The sequence below is a fragment of the Mesitornis unicolor genome, unplaced genomic scaffold (genome assembly GCF_000695765.1).
Source record: "Mesitornis unicolor isolate BGI_N332 unplaced genomic scaffold, ASM69576v1 scaffold42697, whole genome shotgun sequence".
Lineage (NCBI taxonomy): Eukaryota > Metazoa > Chordata > Aves > Mesitornithiformes > Mesitornithidae > Mesitornis > Mesitornis unicolor.
Window position 1 is genome coordinate 1 of NW_010196534.1, and position 7,577 is coordinate 7,577.

Below are 7,577 nucleotides of genomic sequence, written 5' to 3' on the forward strand. Positions count from 1 at the left end.
AGCGGTGCCGGTGCCGGCCTTCCCGTCGCCGCCTTTCAGAGCCGATTCCACGCCCCGCTTGTTGGAGCTGCCGCGCAGCTCTTCACGACGGGGTTTAGGTGAGCTGGAGCGAGCAAATGCACAACCATGGCTGCAGGGACAGGAGAGCTGCTCCTCAGCTCCTGCAGCCACAGCTTTTCACCGTGGCTGTAGTTGTTTTGGTCTCCCAGCGTTCAAAGGCAGCATAAAACACAAGCTTTCCTCAAAAATGTAGGGACTGCAAACAGCCCAGCAGCACTGCTCAAACCAAGCACCCCAGTCAGCCCTCTGCTCCCCAGGCACTGAGACAACTGAGGCAGGGCAGCAAGCAAGACTTCTGCTTCAAGGCCTCTACCCAACGGCATCTCCAGCCCCTCTGCCTCTTCCAGGGCAGGCAAGGGGCTCCAGTGTCACACTGTAGGCAGAGGCTGTGGCTGGCTGGCGGGCCTGGTACCTACACAGGGTCAACAGCAAGGTTTCACCCACATCCACAATCTGGGACTCCCATTCTATTGCAGGTCCTGCTTCTTCCTCAGGCACCACAGTAGGCTGCGTCCCAGCTCCGCAAGACAGCAGAGAAGGCCTTAGCCTGCTCTGTTGCCTCCATTCCTTCTTGCCTGAACACAGGGCTACGGTACCATGGGATGTCTGAAGGGGAATTCAGGCGTAAGCGGAAGTTGAAACCACTTTTGCAACCTGGTCACACCACAGATTTAGCCACTCGAAGCCCAACAGTCTTCCCAGATGTAAGATACTTAAAATGTTTTCTCAGTGGCCATGTCTAGCCAACAACCCCAATCAACAGCAAGCAAAAGACCAGAAGAGCTTGTTGCACATTTCTCAACCAAGGCATTCCAGTTGCTGCTACAGAGCACTACAAACCAAACAGGAGCCAGATCCTATCCCTGCTCTTTGGTGGATCTGGTGTAGCAAGGAGGAGCAAAAATGAGTACAAACGCATCTGAAATCCTGAGGTCAGATCTCCCCCAAAAACACAACAGGAAGGAGGTTGAGTAAGAGGTTGCCATTCTTTTTTCCATTGCCATCTTCCAGATCACTGATGCCTGCAAAGTTTCCTGAAGGGAACTAGCAATATAATGTGCAGAGTTAGCACTTTTATACATTCACTACCCACCCACCCAATACAAGCTCCTTGAAAAGAAAGCACTGTGTAATAAATGCTGGTGCTGCTGCCAGCAGCCATCTCAGCACGAAAAGGATACAAAATATCCTCCCCTGATACCTTAAGGCCATGTTACACCGGAAGGATACATCTAACACATCCTTGTATCCACTGTTTTTACTGCAATTCCTTGTTTTGGGCACCCACATCAAGTCCTGGGTCTTCAGTACATGGTATAGGTCAGACCCCTCCCTCTAAAGGTCGGTTTTTAGCTTTCATGCACAAATTGCCTGGGTCACTAATCATGCCATGGCTCCCGAAGGTAGCAATAAAAAAACCCAACTAACTGACGCCTCATTTCTTTCTTCTGCAAAGCCATACGCATTTATTTCTTTATCCACTAAGGTACGTTGCAGGTAGTCATCTCCATGCATTATGATTCAAACTGATACTGAATGACCAGACGAGATGACAACCCAGTCTTCGTAGATCTTCTAGCGCCTGAACTGGCTACCTCTTCCTCAAATGTCAGAAAAACATCAGCAAGTGTACATGTAGATGAGAGCCCTCCCTGCAGAGTTGGATGAGAAATCCCATCTTCTCCCTTTCCTCCTGTTTAGAATTTTATTTCCTTGCTACCACCCCCCATCAGTAATCATACAAGATACCTTTTACAAAAGCTGGGAACCAACAAAGTGTGCTTTAAGGCAGTTCCTAGATATGCTAAAATACTCCAAATAAACTAAAACACCAGGGACCTCATTTTTCTTGAGAGCATCCATTTCGGGTAAAAATATTGTCTGGAAGAAGCAAAAGAAAGTGAACACAGCTTTCTCTGGAAGCTGTCCTTTCCAGTCAGATGCAGCGGCTATACAGAAGACAGACATTTCTTACCAGGTTGATCTTCACTTACCGGCTCGTGAAAAACAAAACAAAACAAAACTCCAACATTTAGGTCAAAAAATGGAAAGACATGGAGAAAGCTGTCCTCACGGTCAGAACTTATTTACTCTAAACTTTACTTCTTCCCGTGAAAGAAAGGAAATCGTATTTGTTCTGTGGATGTCATCAGCCCCAAAGTATCAGACAAAGCAAGATTCGAGTGTCTGTGGCCAGCTACCAGTTGTCACGATTTCTCCCCCTACATGCAAGAGCTCAGCCTAGAGTCACTACAGGACAAATGCAAAACCTTGCACAGTTTTTGAACATCAATTAATCCAGAAAATAGAAATGGGGACTTGTACCTCTGTTACCACCACACTGAACAGTTAATGCATGAAAAATGCACAGCAAGAACCTAGTCCTAAAACGTCGACCAACTTCAGCGCAAATCACAGGAGCAATGCTGGCAGTTGGGGTGTACAGCACACAGTTTGCTATCTAAAGAACAAAATTACTGGATCTCAGCATAGTGGAATATACATTTTATTTCTTAAAAAGGAAGGGTACTAACAGAATTTAATACAGTCAAAATTTTACATTTTAAACAAAAGCTTTTTTTTTCCTTAAAAACCAGTTACGAGCAGAGAGGTGAGAGGATTTAAACTACTCTCAAAATCCAAGCTGAAGACTTTGAGAATTCAAATCTGTGGTTTATACATTTAAAAAAATGTAATAAATGGAAATATAAAATAATACCAACTCTGCAACAGTGAAATGCCCTTTCCTCATTAGATTGCTGATTAAGCACCTTTATTTTCACCCATCAGCTGCAAGGAGTGTGTAGGTTTATGTACAAAATAAGCAGTTTGGGACAAAAGATTCATCTATAAATTAAAACCATTTATGGCAATACAGTTTTACCCAGCCACTTTACAATCTTTATTATCTCTCTCATTTCTATAGAATCTTTCAGTCAGGATGATCTCAAATGCACTTGATGGACTGCTTCAAAAAGCAGCTACATTGACAGGAATTATACAGACAACCTCAAGGAGTAGACATCCGAGAGATTAAACAACTTAACACACAGTAAAACCAAGAACAGATTTCTGTCTTATATAAATACTGTGCAGATTTATCATCCATCCCACTGAATGAATGGGACAGATGAGTGTCACATCTGAAGCCAAAAAAATACTTTTATCCAAGAGGCAACAGAATTTCAGGCCAAGAATAGCAGATAGGAGTTCCCTCCAACTATTGAGTTAAAATCTGTATGTCTCTGAAAAATCTTTACAGGAACAGAATTTTCTGAATAACTTGCACATATGCTTAGGTGTTTCATAGCTATTTTACAGCCTAGAGACGCTGAGAGGGAAGGAAAAAAAGGAAGAAAAAGAAAAGAGAAAGAGAGATGCCACCATCTTTGCCCACCACAAAAGATGTGGCTTTGTCATTTACAGAACACTGGAGATGCAGCTGCTACCAGAGAGGAGACTGCTCCGGTACAGCATTAAAGACAAGGATGTTATGGCTGGAGAAAGTGTCATCACAGGCTAATCTCCTTAGATGAAGGCTGATGGACCAACCCCACCTCCTCCCCAAAACCCAAGTGGTCGTATTTCCTAGCAGACTGCTCGTGATTCTCACTCCACTGTTTCGTATTTTTTTTCCTTTTAACATGAGATAGAAAGGTCATGAAAGCTGATGAAAGTCCCAGCCGTGCAGCATCCAGTGAACACGTACTCAGCAAAACCTCAAGTCACTACTTTCTCTCCACACCACACCAGAATACCTGTGTCACCTCTGTACGTAACAGAGCTAATAAGGATGTAGGCTATCTAGATTACAAATGAGCTTCAGCAACAGTCACTCACTGTTTCATTGCAACTTGCTGCAGTCTGGCTGAAGGGTGGTGACAGATCTGTTTGAGTCAAAAGAGAGAACAGTTAAAAAAATACCCCAAACCCTTTAATTTTCCTCAATCGCTAAGCTTTACAAATCATTTAATATTGCAACTTTTAAAATGCTACTCAAAAACAACAAATCAACTGTCCAGCTAATGGGATGGGAAGAGTACAATTATAAATGTCATCAGAGACTACTGTGAAAGAAAAAAAGACTGGAAGAGAATCAATTCCCTTAAATTCTCCGTTTCTCTGCTTAAGTAGCTCATTATTATTTTTTAAAACATTTTTCATTGATAGAAAGCATCACGACTAGACTAGAATTCCACAACATCAATCTTTGTTTTGATTTCTGTAGTTCTCTAGGAGAAAAAAAATCCCAAATCAAGCTACATGAAGCATTAACAATATTCAGGTATTACAATGGAAGCACTTATTTATTACTTCATAGAACAGATTAGTTTTAAAAGTGTATTTACATGTTCTAAGTTATACAAAATACAGTATTCCAATAATCATGTTAATCACCATATTTCAGACAACTTCACATAAAAGTGCAGAGGATGCATCCATCCATGATCCTGGCCAGTAGCAAGCGGTCACCCGCAGCGTGACAGATGAGAGCTGCTATTGAGCTCCCCCGAGAAAACAAATCCCACCAGACCTTCTCACTGAGACGGAGCTGCAGATCTAAGGAAACATTCAGGCAGGTACACGAGCAAAGTTTGTTGAGTCCCACAGACCAAAATCACATGCCTTAAGTTACTAGATGTATGTGAAGTACATTGTTTATTTTTTACAGATGTTGTACAGCAAAGGGCTTCTGCTCATGCCTTAGTTGGGAAAATGAAGTAACAAGGGTTTTGGCTATGTAACAGGCACCCAAATCACACTTAATATCAACAGCCTGGTAACTGCAACTGATGGTGTGTTAAGGACACAATTTTGCAACCGACTGCCTGGGCAGAGCTTCACATTCAAGAACGGATCCTGTGAAGTCCACATGGTTCACTACAGATACAGGGCTCATCCCATGCAGAAATGACAGCAGAATTGAGGCCTTCAAATACTGGGGCCTCAGATAGTCAGTTCCTCACGATAAAGTACTATAAGTTCACATCGGCAGGTCAAGTACCAGCGCAACACTGCACTTGGTTAAAGCAATAACTATTATTTTCATGCCTTTCTGCATTAACTCTCCTTCCTATCTGTATATTCCTTTAGCTTTCCTCTGGACTGCTGAAATGAAATCAAGAAAAGGAGATTCCCACAACTTCAACAAGTACATCTCTTCTGTATGACGCTAAACTGAGGGGATGAAAATTGTCCTAAATTTGGGAACAGTGAGGCTTTAGCAGTTTTAGCAATCTGGCTCAGGTCAGACTCTTGCATTACTCTTTTCTTCCTGCTTTCATTATGTTCATCTATAAATGTATGTTCCTCAAAGGATTCCTTTTCCCCTGCAGCTCGAACTTTAAGCAGTTTGCATTCCAAAAGTGACTCACTAAGGGACAGCACACTATCAAACTAACAAATTACATTCTGTATGACAAATCCGCGTTATCATGAATTAAACCATTGTAATTCCTCAATTAGCATTATGTTAGCATCTCTGCAGAAGTTTAGTTAATCCTATTCTTTCTACCTTTATCCCAGTCTTTCGTTATGAGTTTATCTATCTTCACCATGTTACAGTAGCAGATCTACAGATCAGAGCAATTAACTGAAAATCGAGAAAGCCAGCCAGCGTCTTGTGGTGCTGCGAAGGCAAAACACTAGCATTAACAAATGATTTTGCTGCTTATGGATTTAGATGTAGGTTGCTCAAAAGAAAGATTCATGCATTAAGACGAATTTGCTTTTCTCATATTGTGCTTAGCAGCTAAAACTGTAAGGGTGAACAAAAGCCTATCTGGATTTTACAAAGGTCCAAGATACCTCCACCCTCACTAAAAACAAAGGCATCTGATCACAAGGAACAAAGCCCTGTTATGCTGAGGAGGCTTACAGGACTGAAGTAGCAATGCTCTCTTCTGTGCAAGTCCATCATTTCTGCTGTCTACACAAAAACATTTTTCCACACAAGTGGTTTTATTGCAGTATTCCCAAAGCTGCTGGCCTTCCACTGCACCTCCCAACTTGAAATGAATTTGGTACACCTAGCAGCAGTCCTGCAGATAATGCTGGAAGTGATTTCAATAGCTACAACACCTTGGGCTTTCAAACAGCACAGCAGCAAAATGGAGCATTGTCAGAAAAGAAATAAAGTGGTACTAGAAGAACTGCAAAAAGCCACATTTATCTTGTTTTAAACAAGCCTTTCTTCTCCCAGCACAGGTTATATAGTATGCTACTTTTTCCACCCTGTCCATGCAGGGAGAAAGAAAAAAGAAAACAAAACCAGAAGCAAAGCAGAACTCAGATTATCTAAATATCAAAGCTATCACTAACTGTGTAAATGAACTAGTCGTAGGACCAGTTTACCCACATGACACCCGCAATCTGAGATACGTCCACCTGATCCCAGCACAGGATGTAAAGCAAAGACACCCAGGACTCCAGTGCTTACTGAAACTTTACGGTAACCATGTGAGAATAAAACTTTTTCCTGTGGGAGTTAATGAGATCTTTGTTACTGGCTTCAGTGGCAGCAGATCTCGGCAACAGGTGAAAGATTAGGCTTCTCGGGAATTTTGAAATACAAAATGCATTATTATAAGGAGATATAACAATGCATAGATTAGAAGACCACGTATGAAATGTTGTGCATCATTTATTCATAGTCTGTTTCTGCTGTAAAATAAGACAACGCTCATTGCCCACGAAAGTCATCAACAGTTTATATTTTCAAAGTTAGCACTGTGAAATGGCTGTTTGGTGTTAATCCATTTCCTAATGAGTGTACAGCTGTGTCAAAAACTGCTCCCTTTACGGGCACTCCCCGCTGTGATGCTGAAAGGCGCACTCCCTTTATTCTCTCCCCTTGGAGATGGTCCCTTTATGGCTGGAATGGGGTACACTGGCAGCAGGCACATTTCTGGCCTCTACAGAACATGTTTCGATGCTAGAGAACTTCAGACTCTGACAGTGTCAATTCAGCATCTTTTAATGTTCAAATTGAGCTAAAAGAATATTGGTCGTCTTATGACCACTATGAAAATGTACCCAAGCTATCACTTACGGATAGGATTGTCATTATAGTCAAAGATTATAAAGTTAATCATTCTGAGAGGAGCAGAGAGCTCTGAAGCAGTAAGTTTAACTTCCTGAGACGGCAAAAACTGAGAAAGGAATTCAGCACTGCACATCATTTTTTTGTCTGGCAATACCTACACTCCTTTAAATATTTACTACCTTCTCATCTATCTTTAAAGATCTTGCTTCTTAACTAAAAAAATTCTCCAACTACAAAAGCTAAGCTGCACTCACCCTGAAGTGCGATTTTCCAGTTTTGCAACCCGTAGACACTTGAATCACAGAATGTGCAGATTTGCACTGTTCTACAGGGAAGCACAAGAGTTTGCTAACAGTCTTCTCTGAAAGAAAGATCTAATGAACATTCACTGCTAGCGTCCATTGCATAAGCTTTTAATACAGCAGAAAAAGCTAATAGAATTGCACATACCAGTCTCACTGACTATTTTGCT